Below are 23,739 nucleotides of genomic sequence, written 5' to 3'. Positions count from 1 at the left end.
TGCATTAAAAAGATCATTCACCAGGACCATGTGGGATTTATTCCAGGGTTGCAAGGTTGGTTCAATATCCACAAATCGATCAATGTGATACAACACATTAATAAAAGAAAGAACAAGAGCCGTATGATCCTTTCAATAGATAGTGAAAAAGCATTTGACAAAGTATAGCATCCTTTCTTGATTAAAACTCTTCACAGTGTAGGGATAGAGAGTACCTACCTCAATATCATAAAAGCCATCTCTGAAAAACCCATACTTAATATCATTCTCAATCGGGAAAAACTGAGAGCTTTCCCCCTAAGGTCAGGAACATGTCAGGGATGTCCACAATCACTGTTGCTATTCAACATAGTACTAGGAGTCCTAGCCTCAGCAATCAGACAACAAAAAGAAACAAAAGTCATCTGAATCAGCAAAGAAGAAGTCAAACTCTCACTCTTTGCAGTTCATATAATACTCTATGTGGAAAATTCAGAAGAATCCACCCCAAAGCTGTTAGACCTCATACAGGAATTCTGTAATGTCTCAGGATATAAAATCAATACACAGAAATCAGTTGCATTTCTTTACACAAACAACAAGACAAAAGAAAGAGAAATTAAGTAGTCGGTCCCATTTACAACTGTACCCTAAACCATAAGATACCTAAGAATATATCTAACCAAAGAGGCAAAGAATCTGTACTCAGAAAAATATAAAGCGCTCATGAAAGAAATTGAGGAAGACACAAAGAAATGGAAAAACGTTCTATGCTCATGGATTGGAAGAACAAATATTGTGAAAATGTCTGTGTTACCTAGAGCAATCTACACATTTAAAGCAATCCCTATCAAAATACCATCAACTTTTTTCACAGAGCTGGAACAAATAATCCTAAAATTTGTATGGAACCAGAAAAGACCCTGAATAGCCAGAAAAACATTGAAAGAGAAAACCAAAGCTGGTGGCATCACATTTCCAGACTTCAAACTCTATTACAAAGCTTTAATCATTAAGGCAGTATGCTAGTGGCACAAAAACAGACACATAGATCAATGGAACAGAATAAACAGCCCAGAAATGGACTCTCAACTTTATGGTCAAGTAATCTTTGACAAAACGGGTAAGAATGTCCAATGGAAAAAAAACAAAAACAAAAAACAAAAAAGACAGTCTCTTCAACAAATGGTGTTGGGAAAATTGGACAGCCACATGCAGGAGAATGACACTGGACCATTTCTTTATACACACAAAAATAGACTCAAATGGATGAAAGACCTCAATGTGAGATAGCAATCCATCAAAATCCTTGAGGAGAATTCAGGCAGCAACCTCTTCAACCTCAGCAGCAGCAACTTCTTCCTAGAGACATTGCCAAAGGCAAGGGAAGCAGGCAAAAATGAACTATTGGGACTTCATCAAGATCAAAAGCTTTTGCAGAGAAAAAAAAAAAAGATCACCAACAGAATTGGAGAAGAAATTTGCAAATGACATATCAGATAAAGGGCTAGAATCCAAAATCTATAAAGAAATCAATACCCAAAGAACACATAATCCAATCAAGAAATGGGCAGAAGACATAAACAGTCGTTTCTGCCAAGAAAACATCCAGATGGCCAACAGACACATTAAAAAGGGTTCAAAATCACTTGCATCAGGGAAAAACAAATCAAAACCTCAATGAAGTACCACCTCACACCAGTTAGATTGGATAAAATTAACAAGTCAGGAAACAACAGATGTTAGGGAAGGTGCAGAAAAAGGGGAACCCTCCTATACTGTTGGTGGGAATGCCAGCTGCTGCAGCCACTTGAAAACAGCATGGAGGTTCCTCAAAAAGTTGAAAATAGAGCTATCCTATAACCCAGCAATTGCACTACTGGGTATTTACCCCAAAGATATAAATGTAATGATCTGAAGGGGCACATGCACCCCAGTGTTTATAGCAGTAATTTCCACAAGAGCCAAACTATGGAAAGAGCCCAGATGTCCATAAACAGATGAATAAATAAAGAAGATATGGTACACACACACACACACACACACACACACACACACACACACTGGAATAATATGCAGCCATCAAAAATTGAAATCTTGCCTTTTGCAACAATATGGATGGAACTAGAGGGTATTATGCTAAGCAAAATAAGTTAATCAGAGAAGGACAATTATCATATGATCTCACTGACATGAGGAATTTTGAGAAACAAGGCAGAGAATCATAGGGGAAGGGACTGAAAAATGAAACAAGACAAAACCAGAGAGGGAGACAAACCATGAAGAGACTCAATCTCAGGAAACAAACTGAAAGTTACTGGAGGGGAGGGGGGATAGGACGGATGGAGTGGTTGGGTTACGGATAGTAGGGAGGTTATTTGCTATGGTGAGCACTGTGAACTGTGTAAGATTGAGGAATCACACACCTGTACCCCTGAAACAAATAATACGTTATATGTCAATTTAAAAAAAGAGTCCTATAAAGTCATCCTTCCTGGTAGTCAGTCATCAATAAATCCCACTACAATTAAACCGTACCTTTTCTGTGTTCCTTAGCTCAGTCCATTCACTTGTTTTTGTTTGGCCAAGGCATTTCTTTCCCATCAGATTCCCAGGGCTCCATCTGATCATCAAAGTAACTTGTTTTTCCTCTCTAATTCCCTCACTAGACTCTCTATTTTATCACATGAATCCTTCTTCCTACCAAAACCCTCTATTTTCATTTGTTTTCATAAAGACTTTGATGGTCCATTAAGCTCAGAGTTAGAATTATTATCAAACAAAAAACTAGCTTCATTTCTTTGAAGTCAAGGAAATCTCAAACTTCAAACACTCTTAGGAAGTGTGGAGAAATAAATATATACTATCTTCTAATGCATCGCAGAAAAGATAGATGAGCAAAACAGTTGTTTCTATAATAAATCAGGTTGAATGCTCATATCCTGTCACATATGTGAAAGTGCTTGGAAAACTGAAAAGTGATCCAGAAATATAAAGGAATGTAAAAACCGAATCCCCCAAGATTTGGTGGTGTTACTCAAATATTCTGATTTAGTGATATTTTCTGTTTCTTCATCCACATAAATCACAGGAATTATATAACATAGGTAATAGGCACCCACACTTTTTGTTTAATTAGAAGAGCCCTTAATAATTATTTATAACTCTGCAGGTGAGCTTATTGGTTAACAAATATAAAATGTAGAATAATACCTAGAAGTACATTAAAATTCATATATATTAGTTCTTTACCAATTTATTAAGAAACTGACTTATAAGATAATGGCCCAAATAGCATTAGACAGTTTCATTGCATTTTTTTTTTCTTTGAGTGAGAACGAAGTGCTATCTTTAAAAGGAAAAAGTTGAACTAAAAAGATATTGAAAACAAAATATCCGTTTTTTTTTGCCGCAGATGTTAAAAATGGAATAATCAAATATAAAATGAAATAAATATTCATGAGTCATGATTCATCTCCCTTACTTGATAGGAAACTGATATGTCTCTATGGTAACAGTGAAACTGCCATCCTGGAATGAGCACTTCTGTATATATGTGTTTTCATGAGCATATAATTTCAGAAGCATGTGATCAGGAATAAGAAAGAAGCTAAAATGAACTGCCACTAGGATCAATTGAGGTAAAGGAAAACAATGGAACAAAAGAAAATTCTAAGAGGAGAGATGAGAAAGTAATTGGGAGGTGATCAAAAATAACAATAGCAACAGCCACAACAAATATTTAAGCAAAAAGAAAGAGGACTCCATCCAAGATAGGAGTTAGATAGAATTCTCCACTTTTTTCAGGTCTGTGAGGTAGAGCAGGACAATACAAGAATAGTGGTTGAATTGTTCAAGGTCACAGAGCTAATAGCAGATGTTCAAGTCTGTCCCATAATATTAAAGAAGAATTTCATTGGCTCAGTGTTGCTGATTTGGGCTACCCAGATTCCAGGTAGTAGGGTAAAGGCAAAGAGGCGTTTTTCATACTTTTTGAGTCTCTGAGGTAGTGGTGTGAAAATAGGGGTGTGCCAGGCTTTGGAATCAGTAGGCAATGTAGGAACACTCTCCATATCTTCTTATACTAGAGAGCCCAGGAGAGGTGATGAAGTAGGGACTCGGCTCAGGAGGGATAATCACAGCCGTTATGGAAGAGCAGGATTGGGTTCTTCTGCTAATCTTCCTAGCCAGCATTTTCAGATTTGAGGAACTGCCCAGAATCCTCTACGGGAGAGAGAAGGAATTCAGGAAGATCCATTCAGATTTTCTGGGGACTCAAATCCCTGCTGACTCAAGTTCCTGACTCAAGTCTTTTTGTTATCAGTGATGGCCCTAAAAGAATCAGTCAGGAGGCCTTGTAGAGATGCTGATTCCAAACTTGATGCCTTGTTTTCTTTCCCTTACCTCACTAGCAAGCTGAAGAACATTCCCCCCAGGTGTACTGGTGTCTCAAAACCTGAAAAGTTTTGCATATTTCTTACTTCAGGAAAAAAAATAAAACATTGCTAGAGGAAGATTTCCTGAATGATTTGTTAGTCTTTTATTAGACAAATATAAATTTTTATTGAATTGAATCTATTTTATTGAATCTATGTTACTTTAAAATGAACAATGCTGGAAAATTTATAACAAATTACTGTTCAGAAATGTCTGTTTGCATTTAGTCATCCCTTTTCACTTCAGCACCGTCATATTCTGTTGATCTTGGTCCCTCCAGTCCAGGGTCCCTAAGGATCAGTTTCTCTAGAACTAAACATCTGGTTTTCTGGAGAAGTTAGGAAGAGCCATTAACTTGGCTTTGCAGGATGAGGATGGGGAATGGGAAGAAGGATGTCTGATTACTTCATGTACAGAATTTTCAACTAATTTCCAGCTCCCTACCTCACTATGCACAGTCAATATGCCTAGTGTCTCAAGTTGCAAATCTTCAATGTTCAGTGGAGAAAAGCCTGCTTTTTAGCATTGGCTCCAACTATGAGTTCCTAGGTTTCAGCTTCCCTTTACCTACTAGATGAGTTGCCACCCCACTATTTGCTTTCAGAATGTTAACATTTATTTACCTCTTTTCACTTCCTGTCATCGCTGATCATTTTCTCTTTGTTTTTAGGATTTGTAATTTCTTAAATCACATTTTCATTTTAATATTATTTCCATTGGGAGCAGAGATAACACAATTTTCCATACCTGACTAGAAGTCTTAACTAATGCTCTACGTACTGTAATGTGGAGGAGTAGATGAGAAAAGATGGGAGAAATATTTAAGAAACTATTTGCTGGCTTTCATGTCTCTCCGAGTCTCCCCGAATGATGTGGTGAGCAGCATACATCTCTCACTTTTCTATTACCAGTCATTTATCAGTTCTTAGACTCTGTGACCAATCTTTTTCCTCACCTAGGGAGATAACAGAAAGCTTGGATCAAATCTTTCTCTTGCGCTCTAGAGACAGGTACATCCAACTGCCTTCAAGTCCTCTCCACTTGGAATTCCCAGAGACAACTCAAAACTAAAATATTCTGTCTTGGCTCACCTCCATTTAAGCCAGCCACTAACCCCTTCTCTTGCTACCTCAGCAAACGGTATCACCATCCACCCACTTTTCAAAACAGATACCTGGAACTCATCCATATCTCCTCGCTGTTTTACTCCCCTCTTCAGCATGCAAATTATTCTTAACTCCTCCTATCCCTCTACTTGTCCACCCCCAGTGCTGCTTACCTCTCTCTGTGCTCTTTGCCTCTACCTTTCCAGGCTTCATGCTATACTTACATTCCAGCAACAGCTTTCTCCTAGCTAGTCTGTCTTTACACCTTTCCCTTTCCAATTGATTTTCCACACTGAAGTCAGAGTGATCTTTCTAAAGCATAAATTAGGTTTTTAAAAATCTCTTTATTTGAAATGCTTTAGTGGCTCTCCACTCTGCTCAAAATAAAGTATTAATTTCTTGTTATGATCTGGTCCCCTTTTATCAAATGTCCGGCCTTACTTTTTGACATTTTTCCTCATCTAACTATACTCTAGCCCTTCTTTTAGTTTCCTGAATGTGCTATGCTCTCTTTCACTGCTGGGATTTTAGCATGCATTTTTCTTCTCTTCCTGGAACATCATCTTTTCTTCCTATTCCCACCTTAATCCAGGGAGCAAGTTGTTAACTGTTATGTAACTCTTATGTAATCTTCAAGACTACATTTAGAGGTCATTTTCTCCTTCAAAAATTATGTGATATCCCTTCATACAAAAGTATTTATTTTTCCCAGGTATTTTCCTTAACCTTCTGTTTATGCATTTTAGCAGTTATCATCTTTTATTGAGTCCCTCCCACTAGACGGTAGATTTTTTCAAGGCAGGGACTGTATTTTGTTTACTGTTATATCTATGATACCACAATTTTTAGCATTATAATAGATCCATAAAATATCTTTAAAAATAGATTAATGAGATAACACAAGAACCTGGTTCAGTAACATCCTCTTGTTCTGATCACATATTCCAGTCCAGCTATCTGTCTATATTTCTCTCTCTTCCTCCCTCCCTCTAGTTTTATTTCTAATTATTTCCTTTCAGATTTGACCTTCATTCTTTGGGTCTGGTTTCTTATCAAACTTCAGGACCAGGATCTGTCTGCTTGCTGAGATTTCAATTATACATTTATTATTCAGCAATATTTATTAAATATCTACATGAGTTAGGTATAATGCACATTCAAAGATAAAGCAGAGAACAAGATTGGCTTAGTCTCCACATTCATGGAACAAAAATTCTAATTAGAGAGAACTGGAGGCAGATAACTTGCTCTTTAGTTTCACAGATGGAGAGAAATTGTGTCCCAGGAGCTGCACTTGATGAATTACATCCAGGATTGTCTTTCTCACCTGGGCCAGATTTAGATGAGGAGATATTGGCCTTTGATCTGGTGTTATGTTAGGATGCCATAATAGGATGCTATAATAGAAAGCTTGGGAGGGAGATAAAAGTATTCTGCATGTAAATCATTGGGGGACAAAGGGCACACTATGGAAGACTGACTTTAAGATGGTGTCTCCTTATTCCCACCTCCTGGTGTTCACATCTTTGTGTAATCACCTCCACTTCGGTGTAAGTAGAGCCTGTGACTTGCTTCTAGGCAATGGAATATAAAAAGGTGATAGGATGGTACTCCCATGAACATGTTATAACATGTTCCATCTTGCTAGCAGACTTATTCTAGCAACTTTCTCCCTTGCTGGATTTGAAGTAAGGGTCAAGAAATAGTCTCTAGGTGACAACAAGAAGTTAACACCTTTGGTCTCAAGAAAATAAATTCTGCCAATAACCTAAGTTGTGACCCCAGTCCCAGCTGACATCCTTAATTGCCACCTGGCAGAGGAGGGAGCTAAACTGCCTAGACTCCTAACCCCAGGAAACTGTGAGATAAAAAATGTGTGTTGTTTTTAGCTGCTAAGTTTGTTCTGCAGAAATAGAAAACTAACCCAGGGAGACAGATAATAAACAAGTAAACAGATGAGTTTGAATTGTGTTAAAACATATGAAGGGAACAAATACGGTAATGTTACAGAAACAAAGTTCTCCCAGAGGCTAATTTAGATGGAACAATCAGAAAAGTTCTCTCTTGAGATGTTATGTTGACAGAAACCCAACGAATGAAGGGGATCTAGACATCTTGTGGTGAAATAGAGGATAGAAAGACATTTTAGCGAGAGAATTTTTTATATAAATGCTCTGAAATAGGAAACAACAGTATGCATTGGAGGAATCAAGAGCCATTTAATAAGCAAGAAGGAGAGTGGTAGCCACAGTGTTGTGTAGATTTTTGGGCCAAGTAGCAGGGAATTTGGACTTCAGTTGTAGTGCACTGGGAAGCCTTTGAAGGACTCTTGGCAAGAGAGTGACAAGATTTGTCCCATCCTCTATCTGCCCTATTAAGAATGGATTAGAGCTGGGGTCTTTGGATTCGGCCAAAATGAAATATAGTCATTTAGGAAGCTATTGATGAGGATTGATCATGGCTTAGACGGAGGTGTAGAAGAGAAGATACATACTTCTCGGAGGTCAATGTAAGGACAGACTCTCTTCATCATATGTGTAAGACCTTGCCTCGTCCGGTTTCCAATTACCTCTCTACTTTAAACTCTCTTCCCCTAGTGAACTTCTGTCCCTGCACACTGAATTTTTGCTAAGTTCTTGATGTTAGCTCTCTCTAAAGTCTATGAGGTCTGACTGAACTCCCTGTATTTATTTTCTGTTGCGTATAGTGCCCTTCATTTCATACCTTCCCTCTAGGCAGCTCCCAGGCCCTTGGGTGTCTGCTATGCCTGTCTGGCCATGCTGATGCTTCTTAAGGCCCAAGCTCAGTGAATTAACAATGTAAGAAAATAAAAAGAAACTAGGAAAATTAAAAATTATCATGTAAAACATTATTCCAGAAAATTAATATTTAGGTCAGGTGTTTTTTGTTTGCTTGTTTGTTTGTTTTGATTTGTCAATTTTTCTGTTATTTTGACCCCTTCTCTTTGTGGTGAATTCTGAATATCCCTATTATCCCTATTTATCATGTTTAGTAAGAAGCAAGAGAAAGTGGAACAGCCTGTGTGCCAAAACCCACAAAGAGGGGAAAGGCCCTGTAATTGATCACATTTACATTCCTAGAAAGAACACATTTGCAATTTAACCTGCCTTCTGGAACATGAGAAATGAGAAGAATAAACAACTCACTGATGTACCTCTATAAGGGCTATTTTGTTTCTCATTTTGTTCAGCATATTTCAGGGCTTCTGAGGAATGGATATAGACTAACATGGGGTGAGTAACCATAAATAATCAGATAACAGTTTTTATCTGAAATAGATAATAACATGGACTTCTTTAAAAAAATATACATTTTTATCCATATTTTTAATTCACTTGACTTTATTTGAAATAATATAAGGAATTTCTTTACATTTTTTCTCTCTTTCTCTCTCTCTCTCTTTCTTTTTTTTTTTTTTTTTTTTAGTATTGAATTTCTGAATGACTGGGTAGCACTATCTGTGCTACCCAGTCATTATGAGGCAGTTATTATGCTGTGGTAATCTGGAAATGTTTTCACTTGTCAGAATATTCCGGACTCTTAATCATGGTACTCAAAGCCCTTCCCAATGGGTCCAACCTAGGGCCTTGAGGCCCTAAACTCATTGTGCCTAGTCCCTGGAATCTAGCCAACACCAGACCACTTATTATTTATTCTTTCTTATACACCATCCCTTGCCATGCTTATAATTTACCTAATCTTATTGAAATGTAAATTGTGATTTAAGAGATCTGGAGAAAAACAGAGATTCTACATTGCTAACAACCTCTCTGGTGATGTTGATGCTGGTGGTTTGTACGGACATTTTCAGTATCAAGGATTAGGTAGCGTAATGACTTTTGTTTCTGATCATGCTCTCCTACCTTGTGGATTCCTTCTACATGGAGACTGTAGCCATGAGACAACACCAATTCATTCTTCTATCTTCACGCCAAATCTTACCTTTTTATGTGAAAGCTTTTTCCTGGTAAGAGAGAGAATTAATAACTTCCTACTCTAATGGCTTTCATTTATACTTAGGATAAAACTTTGTGAGCAGGCTCACAAAGGCTATGTCTCCAATCCCTTTTTCTAACATTTACTCTTGCTTACTCCCACACTGGTCTTGTTCTACCTGTAACATGATAAACATGCATTAGTTTTAGGGGATTTTTTAAAATTGCTCTCCCCATCACATGTCCTCATGGCTCGACCCCTCATTTTATTTAGGCCTTTGATGTCTTCCCCAAAGAGGCCACTGCATTGAGTTGAACCCTATGCATAGTTGCCTTGGGTAAGATGAAAATGGAGGTTGAACTCTATCCTCTGTTTGGTTTGCTAGGCCAGATTAATCTAGGAGCAGAGGGCAGGATACACAGACAGACAAATCAGAAAACTCTTGCAGTGAGCCAAATGTGAGAAAATGAGGACTGGGTTGATTGCCATGGAAACAGTGAGCCCTGCTGGAAGGGCTGCCTATGGCCTGGAGAAAGGTTTGCCTTTTTCCAATGTGCTCCCAAAATGCAATGACCCAGCTCTCTGAGTGGTCTTCCTTGACCACTCAATTTAAAATAGCAACCCATTAACTATTTCTATCCCCTTAGTCTGCCTTAATTTTCTTTCCCAAACAATGACTCAGATATTTTATTATATATCTTATTGATTTTTGTTGTCTTTGCAACTTTGTCAGCTCAGTGAAGGAAGAGGCTTTTTCTCTTTTGTTTCCTGCAATATGCGTAGTGCTTAGAATGGTATATGGTATAAAATAAACATTCATATAAATATTAATTGAATTAATCATTGAATGAATACTCAGAGCTTCCAAGGAACATAGAATAGGGAAGTATAGGACAGATATTGGCTCAAGTCTCAACTTGTCTACTTGTTAGCTCTGTGGAATTAGTCAAGTTACTTAGCTTCTCTAGAAATGTTTCCTCATCTGTCAATGGGAGTAATAGTAATATACGACTCACTGGAGGGTGGGCGCAATGTCATGGGATAATAAATGTAAATTTCTTAACTTATTCCCTGGTACTTCTCATTTATCACACCCTATCATACTTGTTTTTGCCTTTAGCTGTGAGCTCCATGAGAGCTCTTATTATAGTGCTTCTTAAATACTTGGGAAAACCTATTTTCAATAATTCATTCACAAGTACTGTTTATGACATGACTGCTCTGCAGCAGGTATTCTCCTCTGACAGGGGTTACTCATCAAAGAATGTAGACATGGACTATCATGTATCTTCTGTGAAGTGAAGGAGAGAGACATAAACAAAAACAAACATTAAAACTTCTATAGCTTGTAACATTGTGGAAAGAAAGAACCATAACTGTCATAGTATGACCATAAAGAAGATAATTCTTTTACATTTTTGTGGGGTAAATATTGTAGATAATATTTATATTTGTTTATCTTAAATGTCCACTGATATCCCATTTTATTTTATTAGCAATATCCTCTTCTTGGTCAATGACATAGGACAGGTGTTGAGGATATATACAATCATTCTGACAAATTTCTTAGATACGTGCAACCTGGTCAGTAGAAGATGAGATGATGTTTATAGACCCGTTGTTGCTAGCTCTGCTCTTCCAGAACAACCAGTTCTCTGACTGCCCCAGATCTTACATGGGAGAGGCATGTGATGTGCAACGTAGAACTATCTTTGGGGTGTATCAGGGTCCTGACAGCAAAGAGAAATCACATTAGGTGGGTTTAACTAGGAGAAGTTAATGAACAAATCTGTGGTGTAGATGGGGTTAAATGAATGATCAATTCTATTGAAGTATCAGGGACTGACCACAAGGGGAGCATTACTGCCCATAGGCATGAAGTGGCAAGAGAGGAGCGTGTTGCTGGAGCAGGGAGAGACTGGTTCATTAGCAAGAACTACTCTAGTGAATATTAATAAAAAATGGGAAGGGAAAAGTCCCCAGGATGGAAAAGAATTGTAAAACCTTTGAATATATTAGGTGGTATGGTTGTAATTCCATATATAGAATGGTAGAATCCCAGGAGGTGAAGGGCAAACTTTCTGAGCACTTTGCTTGATATTTCTCCTTTTCTTGAGTAATATTTACTTACATCATTACTTCTCTGCTTTCTTCATTCCCATTGTTCATCTTACCACTCCCTTTAGTGGTCATAGCTCTCAAAACACTCCTACATCTTTCTCCTTCCCTATGGTCTTTTAGGGAGAACTATCTTCTCTAATTCTCTTTGTTGACAGACATGAAAATACATTAGTCGAGGGGTACCTGGGTGGCTAATTGCTGGACTCCTGGTTTCAGCTCAGGTCATAATCTCATGGGTCATGAAATTGAGCCCAATGTTGGGCTCTGTGCTCAGCGGGGCATCTGCTTGAAGAGTCTCTCCCTACTAATGCACAGGCTCCTACTCTTTCTCTCAAATAAATAAATAAATCTTAAAAAAATACATTACTTGAAAAACTCATGCTATGAACTGTCTCTGGCATCGAGTCATGACCACTCCTTACATATGAGCTAACCAATTTTTATCTATCTTTCTTCTCCAGACTAATTGAGTTCAATATTAATGAAATGATCTAAAAGATAACAGGATTTTTTGGTTAAATGTTCAAAACGGAAAATGAATTAAAGTGTTATTCTTTATTTAAGATATGAAGAACTTCCACCAATGCAATAAACACATAATTTAAGAATGACAATCTTTATTATACCATTTTGATACAACAAAAATAAATTTAGATTTATTTATTGCTTGGAAGTAATACAGTGAACAAAAAAATCTTATGGCATTCATTTGTTCTATTTTTAGCAACATGGCTTCTCCTTATTTGTCTTCTACTTTGGAATACATGTTGTATATATTAATTTATGTATTAATAGTTGAGTGATGCCATTAACTATTAGCTTCTTTTATAAAAGAAGAAATTTTTAAGATACTCACTATACTACTCTTTATAGTAGTTGAAACAGTTGCTCATTTAGAGTGGCATATCAGCTCTATTTTGCTTTCGACATTTAATGGGAGTCAGTCATTTGAATCACTTTCATCAGCCTGAAGCCTGAATTTCCAAATGTTGCATATAAGTGTTCATTGGATTTGTGTTTCATTCTGGTAGAGATGTTCTTCTAATGGATTTTGCCTGCAGCTGGTGGTATTCATTGAGCAATGGTAGAAATCAATTAAATTACCCTTTTTCCCCTATAAAAATGATTTAATAAATGTACAACTTTTTAAAAGGAAATATATTTTAATATTAATGTATAATTTAACTTGAATTCACACTCAGTCTATTCTTAACTGGATCATTTTTCAGGAAGGGAGATGCAATGATTTCACCAGGTATGATAGAAAAAATTTCACTTAGGCCAATTCACTTGATATAATGAAGAATTTTAATTGTTTGGCACATTCAAAATCTTCCATTGCTTAAGGCCACATGTAGAAAATAAGGCCATGGAAATTTATTCTTTTTTCTTTTCCCTCCCCAAAGAATGGTATATTGTCTTGTACATTACAGGTTAAGCAAGAAAAAGTAAAAGGAATGGATACAGCAAACTGCAGTCTTGTAGTGCCATAAAACTTTTATTTATAAATTACAAATATAGTGGACTTTTCCATGGTAAATTAAAATTATTGCTCTAGACTATGCCTACCATAAAGAAATATGAAAGTTATGAACAGTTTAATAATCATTTTCTGAAACCTCCTGTTGAGTCATATGAATATGAGCCTCATTAGAAAAAAAAATTGATGAATAATTTTTGCCTCATAACTTTGGAGTCACATGAAATGATATGCCTCATTTGTCAAATCTATTTAAACTGCAGTAATTTTTTCATATTATTGGTTTTGATAGGCTCACATTGGAGAATCAGGGTCACAGGATTAAATTCTTGTACGATTATAGCAATACAGCAAAAGCATGTAATATAGGGCATTTCCTATGTATTATCCAAATCATACTTCAAATACATTTTATAATATAAACAGTTTGCCTCTTAGAGTCTCCTACTTCAGCCCAATCTGCATGTTTTTAAAAAATTAAACGTAACTTTCATTGTTGTTTCTCTTCTTCAGAACCATTCATTTATTAATTAATTTGAGCAGCAAACATCTATTAAGTGCCTGTTGTGTGCTAGACATTAAGATGAATGTTGGGGATTCAAAAACACATGTAACACATTTCCTGTCTTCCAGTGCTTCCACCTTCAGTGAGGGACACACATAGCAAGAAATCATGGATGAATGGTAGAAGTGCTACATTCTTCTGGCTATCTGGTTAAAATCATGGGATGGGGTGCTTCCCTTTCCCTGGAGAGGATGTCCTAGAGGAGAAAACATTTCAGCTCAAATTTGAGAGATTTGTGAGAAATATAATGAAGTCAAGCAAAATAAGCATTATACCAGTAGTGAGGGGAAAACGTTGAAAAGGATCAAAAAGAAAAGGTTGTATTTTACTAATTTCAGAATTCTTCACTTAGTTTTTATAGCTCTCTGCATACTAGCCCATTTTATTTTTTTTAAAATCTAATCCTAACTCCTTCCCTACTAATCCCAGTAGTTAACTTTTGTCCAAGTAAGTACTCTTCATGGTGAACTGCATTTGCCACTTTTTATTTCCTGGCTCCATGTACTCATTCACATAAAGCTGCCTTTAACCTGCATTCTAATCAAACTTCCCTTTAGGACAAACTCAGGCCTCACTTTCCTGTTGATTCCTTCCATATACAATTGTACCTTCACTGAGCTTATTTTTTTGGGATCACATTTCTAATCAAGGCAAGCACCCCTTAAATTAACACATAAGTAATATTTCTAGTTCATTTTTTTCTGAGTAACTTGGGGGAGAGCGTTATTTTGATCTGAATCCTGGTGATGACTCTTTCTAATATACAGCCTTGGGTATGTGTTTGCCTTCCTTGCAAATGAGGATATAAAACATATCTTGAAAGGTGTTTATGAGGCTAAAATGAAAAAGGGACATTTTGAAAATGCTTTTGGCCATGCAGAGTTGAGATCACATAGAAACCATGGAAAATAGAGGTGGATGATCTCTATATACTATAAATATATACTAATGTGGATCAAAATGAGAGAGATCAAAATGAGATGCAACGACTTAGTACAATGAAATAATAGAGACTCTATGGATTGCACTGAATATTTCAGTGACATAGGGAACATTGATGGGATATAGATAAGGAATTAATTAAGAGAATCTCTAATGTGCCTGGGTAGCTCAGTCGGTTAAGCATCTGCCTTCAGTTCAGGTCATGATCTCAGGGTCCTGAGACTAAATCCCACATCAGAGTCTAATCAGCGAGGACTCTGTTTCTCCCTCTCACTCTCCCTGTGTGCACTCTCCCTCTCTCAAATAAATAAATAAAATCTTTTAAAAAAGAGAAAATCTCTAGGTTAGTTATTACAGGTAAAATGCTATGTGCAAAGTGAGCTAGGATATATGATCAAGCACCTCGAATATTTTCTGTGTGTCAGTATTTTCTGGTATAAGCACTCCAGTGTATACATCATCCAAACCTTACCATGATCTTACCTTTTTATCACTTTTGTATCTATGGTACCTGAGGCATAGAAAAGTTAAGTAAAAAAAAAAAAAGAAATGAAAAGTTGAGTGACTTGCTAAAGATTATGCTCTTAATATACAGTGTAGCAGGATTCAAACCATAGGCTATTCTCTTAACTCTACAGAATATCTATAACAGCCTCTAGCGCACATAGAGTTCATTTAGGGGAAGGTAGTTTTTGAGTGTATAAGAATCTTGCAGAGTTGGCAAATTTAAATTCTGGCTTATTAAAGTCTCAAATTGTGAGCTTCCCAGTATAGAAATCACAATTATATTACCAAACCAAATAAGTTTTGTGAAGCAAAGGATAAACTGTATTCAAAGTCCCAACACATTAAGTGTGTTAAGGATAATGGAATGGGTTTCTAGTAAGGATATTATTAAAGTTATACACACACACACACACACACACACACACACATACACACACACACATCTTTGTTTCTCCATCAATGTCCAGCCTGAAATCAGAAACCAGCCTCATCTGGTGTTCCAACCTCATGTCTATAAACTATGGCCTTCATGGTGCACTAGAGGCCACTCAATCTAGCTCCCTATTTATATGCTTCTATGTGAAGTAAAGGGGAGAAAGAGGGTGGTTTCACTAGGAGGAAAGGCTTCTTCTGTGCCTTAGACATGACAGTGGATGTAGTCACTCAATGAATTTCATCCCTTCTCTCATGTTCTTCTCCTTTACTGGATTATAAACAATTTACTTTTTAATATTTAAAAAATTTAAAATTAACATATAATGTATTATTGATTTTGGAAGTACGTCAGTGATTCATCAATCTTATGTGATACCCAGTGCTCATTATATCACGTGCCCTCCTTAATGTCCATCACTTAGTTACCCCATCCTTTCAGTCCCCTTCCTTCCAGCAACCCCAGTTTGTTTACTATGATTAAGAGTCTCTTAGGGATGTCTGGGTGGGTCAATCAGTTAAGCAGCTGTCTTTAGCCCAGGTCATGATCCCAGGGTTCTGGGATCAAGTCCCATATCTGGCTCCTTGCTCAGCAGGGAGGCTGCTCCTTTTGCCTGCTTTTCCCCCTCGTGTACTCATTTTCTCTCTCTCTCTCTCTCTGACAAATAAATAAATCTTTATTTTAAAAAAGTCTCTTATGGGTTCTCTCCCTCTCTGATTTCATCTTGTTTTTTTCTTCCTCTCTTCCCCTATGATCATATGTTTCCTTAATTAGAAACAATTTAAATGTACTATATTCATTCATATACATCATAGTTTTTAGGAAACCTAACAGTGGTTAATAGCAGAAATGTTGGGGTTAGAGGAACCATACTTGAGTCCTCTCTCTGCTACTTCCTAACTGTAATATAAGTAAAGTTATTTAATTGCTCCACAGCTTGTTTCACTTGTAAAATAGGGATTATAATAGTACTTACCATTAAGATTTTTTTTTTATGAGATTCAAATTGAAAATTATGTGAAAAAACACTGGTGTCTATACCTTCATAACCCCTTGGTACAAATTATCTATTACTATTACTATTCTTACTAACTGTCAAGATTATAGTAAATGCTTTTTGAGCTCAGTTACTGATTTATTCTAGCCTATGTAAAACAGCTGTCATTGCAAATTTGCAGTCAATTTAGAGTCTGTAAAACAGCAAGAAGAGACATTAGGATTATTCAATAATAAAGTGAGAATAAATACACATATTGTCTTGAATTCTAAGGCCAATTTCCTTTATTCATATTTTGCTTACAGACATGTCTTGGGGTTAAATATATGTGATAACTTTACTCCAGTTCAAATAATAAATTACTTTAGAATTTAAATAAATTTGTTCTGTCTTCTGAGTTTCTTAACAACACAGAAGGGTAGAGAGATGAATTTAGAGGTTATCTCTACACAGATTATAAAAGTGGTCACTGATAGCTAAGAAAATAATAATAAAGAAATGGAAATGCTCCTAAAGTTAGTATCATTGTAAGCCTCCTCTGTGGTTTAAATATTGTATGAATTAATCAACTTCCTTCTTGAGATCTTCTCTCACATGTCTCAGAGGCAAGCTTAGCATCTTCTAAACTAAACCCTTGTAGCCTCCTCCAGTTCCAACCTGTTTTTCTCTCTTCTGCTAGCAGTAAATAATGCCATAAATATTAAAAATGGAACTCGGCTCTCTTTCTTCCTAATTCTACCTTTGCCCCATATTTTCCCATGTAACTCACCAGCAATTATTCTTGATTTAACCTTCAGAATATACCTCAACTTACTCACATCTCACATCTTCATTGCCAACACCAGAGTCCGTCCTCACATGTGTGAACAACTGAAATATTCATCCAACTCCTCTTTTCAATGCTTCTATTTCTTCTCTAAATTCTACTCTCTATGCTTCAAATAGAGTGATTTCTTTAAAAATATAAATGTGGTCATTTTCTTCCCCCGCTTAACTCTGCTGTAATTTCCCATTGCAATTACAAGAAAATTCAAACTCTTTTACTATGGCTGGCAAGGTCCACCTTGAGTCTGACCCATATTTGTGACTCTAACCTCATCTTGGGCAGAACCCCCTCCTTGCTCACCATCCTTCAGACATTTCAGGTTTCCTCCAGGCTCCTGATCACCCAAGTTTCTGCCCTCCGGGCTTTGCACTTGCTGTTCCCTCTGTGTTGGAGCATTTGTCTTTTATAGATGACTCCACTAACCTTTCAGTTTTGTCATATAAGTGCTGTTTCCCCAGAGAAGCCTGGTTGGGGCATTAAATAAGTCCCCACACTCATTATTTCATTATTCCCACTTAAGACCCTACTTATTTCTTTCCCAGAACTGAATATTTTGTTTTGCACATACATATACATATATCCTCCATCACTGCATGTATTTGTTTGCTTGTCTAAGGCCTGTATCCCAATAATAATACAGGCTCTGTAAGGGCAGGACTGTGTCTCTTATTTACGAATGTATACTCAACACCTAACATTGTGCTTGACATATGGTAATGGCTTTTTAAATATTCATCCAATAAATGGATCTTAGAAATACATACAGTAATAGCTGAACTCTCTGGGATATCTGTGGATAGGTTATCTATGAAAACCACATAGTGAAACTTCAACAGAGCTTTTTAGAAGAAAATTATAAATATGTTTGGAAGTCACCCTTTCATGGTGAGGAAAATTCACAATAATTCTAGAAAGAAAAAATCAGAATTTATTTTAAAATTTCATACATGTTAAATAATATTAGAAACAAACTTTAAATAGAATAATAAGGAAAAGGAAATAATGAGTAAATTAGAAATACTTAGTAAAACAGTGCAGTGATAGGGGCACCTGGGTGGCTCTAGTGTCTAACTCTTGATTTTGGCTCAGATCATGATCTCAGGGTGCTAAGATTGAGCCCCAATAAGGCTCTTCACTTAGCGTGGAGTCTGCATAAGTAAATCTTAAAAACAAACAAACAAACAATTTAGTAATAAATACGTAAACCTCAGGTCATTTTAATATGTCTAATATTAATTTCTAGTGTTAAATTTAGTATTAAATTCTTGCTTGCTTACCATGCCAGGCACTGTGCTAGGCATAGAGAAAAAGGCATATGGAGAAAATGGCCAAATCAATATGACTCCCAAAGGACCTATATATAGCCTGCAGTAATGGTTCTCCAACATCAGTAGGCCTCAGAACAATCTGGATAATATATTTAAATATGGAGCCTTGGACCTCACTCCTACGGATTCTGGTTCAGTAGATCTAGAGTAGCATCTTAGGATCTATAATTTTAACAAGCTCCCTACGTGATCCAAATGAAGGTGCTCTTTGGACTTTAACTTGAACAATGCTGATAAGGTTGGAGAGAAACACAGTAAAGGAAAATAAATACCATCCTGCATAATAAGAGCTATGATGTGACCAGTACGAAGTATGAAAGCTTGAAGGAAAAAGACCTCATCCATGTTTAGAGATTACTGGTAAACCAAGTCCTGAAAGATAAAAATAAGTAAGTCAGAAGTGAGAGCCCTGAAGTCATATGGAAATGCATGTGAATCTCTAATAGAGAAGAGTGCTCCAGAGAAACACATGTTGATCTCAGTGGCTGTGGTGGGTAAGACTGATAGAGTGGTCAGCAGGACATATGGTGTCTTGCTATGCGACGCTAGGAGTTTGACTTCATCGGGTGGGTGATAACAATAATATGTCCACATTTGAATCTATATATACACAAACACATACAATGCTATATTTATAAAATCTAGATGAATAGCAGAGAGTGGGTTGAAGGTCTGTTATATGAAGTTCAGGGAAACCAGTTATGAGGTTTTCACAGTTATGCAGCTGAGAGATGGCAGTAATGTGAAATAAGATATTGTGACAATGAAGAAGCCAGGAAATGAATGGATGTGAGGGATATTGAAGAGGCAGAATTGACAGAATTTAAAGATTGCTTGCATTTTAAGGATGAGACAAAGGAGCAGAAGGGTTTTGTGATTTGTAGCTTGACTTGGTAGATATAATATGGACATTAACAATTAATTAATAACTAATGAACCAATGATCAGTAAAAATAAAACATCATTTTTGTGATACAAAGATGAGAAGCCAGAGCTCTAGGAAAAAGTTCAAAGATGCATTGCAACATCAGAGTTTCTCCATTAATATTAGTCTTTATATTTCTAAATGAAATTTAAAAGTAAATTTAAAAACCTAAATAGTTAAAAAATGCTCTGTAAGTAATATTTTATATCTAATTGAAATTTCAGATAATATTATCTAAATAACCCAATAACTACACTTATTTCGTAAGTATCAGAACAGGACAAAACTAAAGAATCCCTTTAAGAAATGCCTATATTCCTGGTCCTCTCTTCTTTTAAAAGGTCAAAAGAGATTGATCTTCATAAATTTCCACAGAATTACTTTTATAGTGGGAAAATGGTAAGTACAGTAAGAATTCAGCCACCCTGGTCCACTTACCCTGGCTCCAGAAGAAGCATTGTACAATGAGTTCTAGCCAATAGGTTGAGGGAACAAGTGCCCCTGTCATTTCTGGGTCACAACATAGAAGAGTAACTGTGATTTTTAGGTGACATCTTCTGCTGCAGTTGTTGAAAAGTAAGAACAATGAAATAGACATAGCTGGATCACTGAGTCATTGTGTGGAGGCTATCAGACTTCACATGAGTGAGAATTAATTTTTGTATTCTTCAGTCTTTGAAATTTCAGGGTTGATTTGTTACCTGATCTCAGCCTAGACCTTCCTGATTAATACAGTAGGAAATTCTGTACTGATGTAAGGAGGCAGGAACTTGGCCATGTCACAACACTCCTGGAGGCAGGCCCTATGCTAGGGAATGTATAAAGAGCATGGAGATAATTTAAAAAGACCAAAGAAATTGTGTTTGAATATCACCCAGCATGTATCTAGATTTATCTGGCATTAAAGGAAGTGAGTGGGAAGAATTAGCTTTGGGATCAAGTGACTTCTGGTGCTGCTGTTTCAACCCTCCCTTTTACAGTTAGATGTCATGATCAGTCATGTTTGTTTCCAAGAAGAACACTGCACCTCAAACACAGTTGTAATCCCTACAGGAGGCTATGATTGGGTGTGTCTATGCTAAGCCTAGCAGCTCTCTGTAATTAAAAACTCTCCAGATTGTATGAGAGTAAGCACAAGAAAGTCGTCTTTTGCAGTTAGCAAAACTCTTGGTTCCGTAAGAATGATATTCATTTCAGGATGGGCTAAAGTAAGGATTAAAAGATGGACTCAAGGCTGTGTGTAGAAGGAGTTTCTGTAGCTCAGATAAACAAAAAACCATATTGCAAAAATATATCCTTTGTGTATGCAAAGAAGAAAGTTGGTTGAATTATTTTACACAGCTAGAAAAAAGTAAGCCACATCTACAGCAAATACCAGTGAGGTTAAACTGAAACATACATATTTATTTTTATTTATTTATTTATTTATTTTCTTAGGAACTGCTTTTATTGGCTTGGATCATGGTACCCAGATACTTCTTTCAGAGGTAGATAAAATAATTCCCAAAGATAACAAATTCATCCCACTTGATGAAGTCCCAGAACCTAAGTCAGGTTCGGTGGGGTGAGGAGGTTTGGAGCCGACGACTAAAGAAAGAATTCTTAAGACGTCATTGGTGCAAAATGGTGGTTTATTAAAGCACGGGGACAGGACCCGTGGGCAGAAAGAGCTGCTACCCTGGGTTGTGAAGGTGGGCATGTTATATACCCCACGGTTGGGGGGAGGTGGTGAAGGAATGGGAGATTTCGACAGAGTTCTCACATGTTAGGGAGGGCCTACAGGGTGCTGGGGGGGGGAGGGGGAGTCTTTGCCCTTATGGCTTGATCAATGTCATCTTTAGGTCAGGCATTAACATCAAGATAATTGGGAGATTCTTGGTGGGGCATTATGATCCTGCTGTCATTTACATTCCCTTCTACCTCAGTCTCCTCCAGTTTATGGTGGGAGGGGGACATTAGGGCTTCAGGAACCAAGAGTTATTTGCCTCTGGAAATTTGTGCTATTGATAAGGTAACCTCCCTGTTTAGGTCTCTAGGACATCTTGTAGAGCAAGGGAGATTCCTGTTCTGCAGGATTGCGGTCCCTGCAAGTTAACTATTTATCGTTTTATGGCAGTCAGGGGTGCCTGAGGAATGCTACACATATGGAGGGGAGCGGATGAAGGGGGGGGGGTGCAAGGCACCAGCTCTTGCTTTGTCCTCAGCCAGCCTCCTGCTCCCTCATCACACTGAAATATTTTAGAAAGTTTTAGTTAGTGGAGGTATTTCTAACCTGTGACTTATAATGTTATTGATGGAGGAAATTTACATCAATGGCCTGGAATAGTTGAAACATACATTTAAATTCTATTTGCATTCAGCTGGAATCCTGCATCCTTTTGTGTTTTCTGTGATTGAATTATTGCAATAATATGACTTTTTTTTTAGATCTTATGAAAAATTAATAGTTTAATTCCTTATGAGTATTATTAATATTAATGTAATGACTAAGAGTAACATATCGTACTTTACTTGCCTGTGGCCTATTTTATAGTGTCGCTCCCAACTTTGTTATTTATATGAGGAATTACATAATTTTTGAAATATGAAAGCCATTTCAGTAACCATTTTACACACAGACTGCATGGTATAAAGTCTTAACAGGATATAAAATGCTTCATTAAGTGTTATCTAACATGTCTATAGGAAACTCTGTGCTAGATTTCCTTTCTTGTGAATCTTATGTTTAATTACAGTCCCAAATGATTAATTTCCATACTTAAGAGGAAGTGGGAAGAACTTTAAGGCCTGACTTTGGTGTAGGGATGTACTTCAAACATATAAAATAACTCACAAACCACAAAGGGGAAGTTATAATTGACAGAGGAATTGTATATGACAAGTGCCTATTTAATCTTAGGGTAACAGTTATGTATATATTCTCTTCTTAAAGTCCTAATGGGACCAGAGTGGCCATTCTCATCTACTTGGAGAGAAAGGCAAAAAAAAAAAGTCAAGTGAAGTGAAATATAAAATGACCCAGAATATAATCAGGATTTCCCAGGGTGATCAAAATCACCTAATTTTGGGTCAGGTATATAAAATGACAATCATTTAAAGCTGTCTGGCTCCCAGGGAAGGAAATACTTAACAGAAAAGAAAAGCTAATGGAAAGAAACAATTAAGGTACTGTTTATCATTTTCTTTTATTAGGAACAACCGAAAACCGCAATGCAAACAGTATGTAAAGTGATCCTAATATCATGTAAATCAGTAAAGTTAAACAGCAACCCACAGGTATATTTGAATTTAGGACCTCGGCATATCTAGTTGGGTCTGTAAAAATAAAAAATACAATGGTAGGAAGAAGAGAAAAGAATTTTAATTCTCTAAATGAATGGTTTTCTGAGTCTGGAAAAAGAAAATTGATTCAAGAACTCAGCTATCATACATGAAATAAAAATAATATAATTCAAAATCATGATCTCCAAGGAAATACCATCTTTAAAACACCACAGATTATTGACAGTAAGGTTTCTACCCTGCACTTGCTAGTTTTCTTTAAAAACTAAGGCTCAGTATGTTTTGAAAAACCAAAGATATCTCTCAATCCCACCCTGCTAACTTCCTAATCCTTATCCACATTTTTTAAGGGCAAATTTTGAAATCACTTGACAGAGACTTCATTTGCAATGTTTCTGAATAATGTTAGAGAATAACATTATTTTTTTTTCCCTGTAAGTTCCTGAGAATCAAAGTTAATGATTATATCCAAATACAACTGGGATTGCCACATGGCGGCTGTTAGCATTTGTTTTCTCTATTTTCTCTTGGACCATTGCACTTATTTGGCATTCACTATTACAAAAAATATTTAATTGCAGTTAAGGGAAAACACACATCGAACCAGCCTATTTTTGAGGTAACGGTAGTTGGTTCTCTATGTTATGCATGTATTTTCCTTCTGTTGCCTCTATCGCTGTTAGCATTTGTTTTCTCTATTTTCTCTTGGACCATTGCACTTATTTGGCATTCACTATTACAAAAAATATTTAATTGCAGTTAAGGGAAAACACACATCGAACCAGCCTATTTTTGAGGTAACGGTAGTTGGTTCTCTATGTTATGCATGTATTTTCCTTCTGTTGCCTCTATCG

Source organism: Mustela nigripes, chromosome 3, assembly GCF_022355385.1.
Source record: "Mustela nigripes isolate SB6536 chromosome 3, MUSNIG.SB6536, whole genome shotgun sequence".
Classification (NCBI taxonomy): Eukaryota; Metazoa; Chordata; class Mammalia; order Carnivora; family Mustelidae; genus Mustela; species Mustela nigripes.
This window is presented reverse-complemented; position numbering follows the sequence as displayed.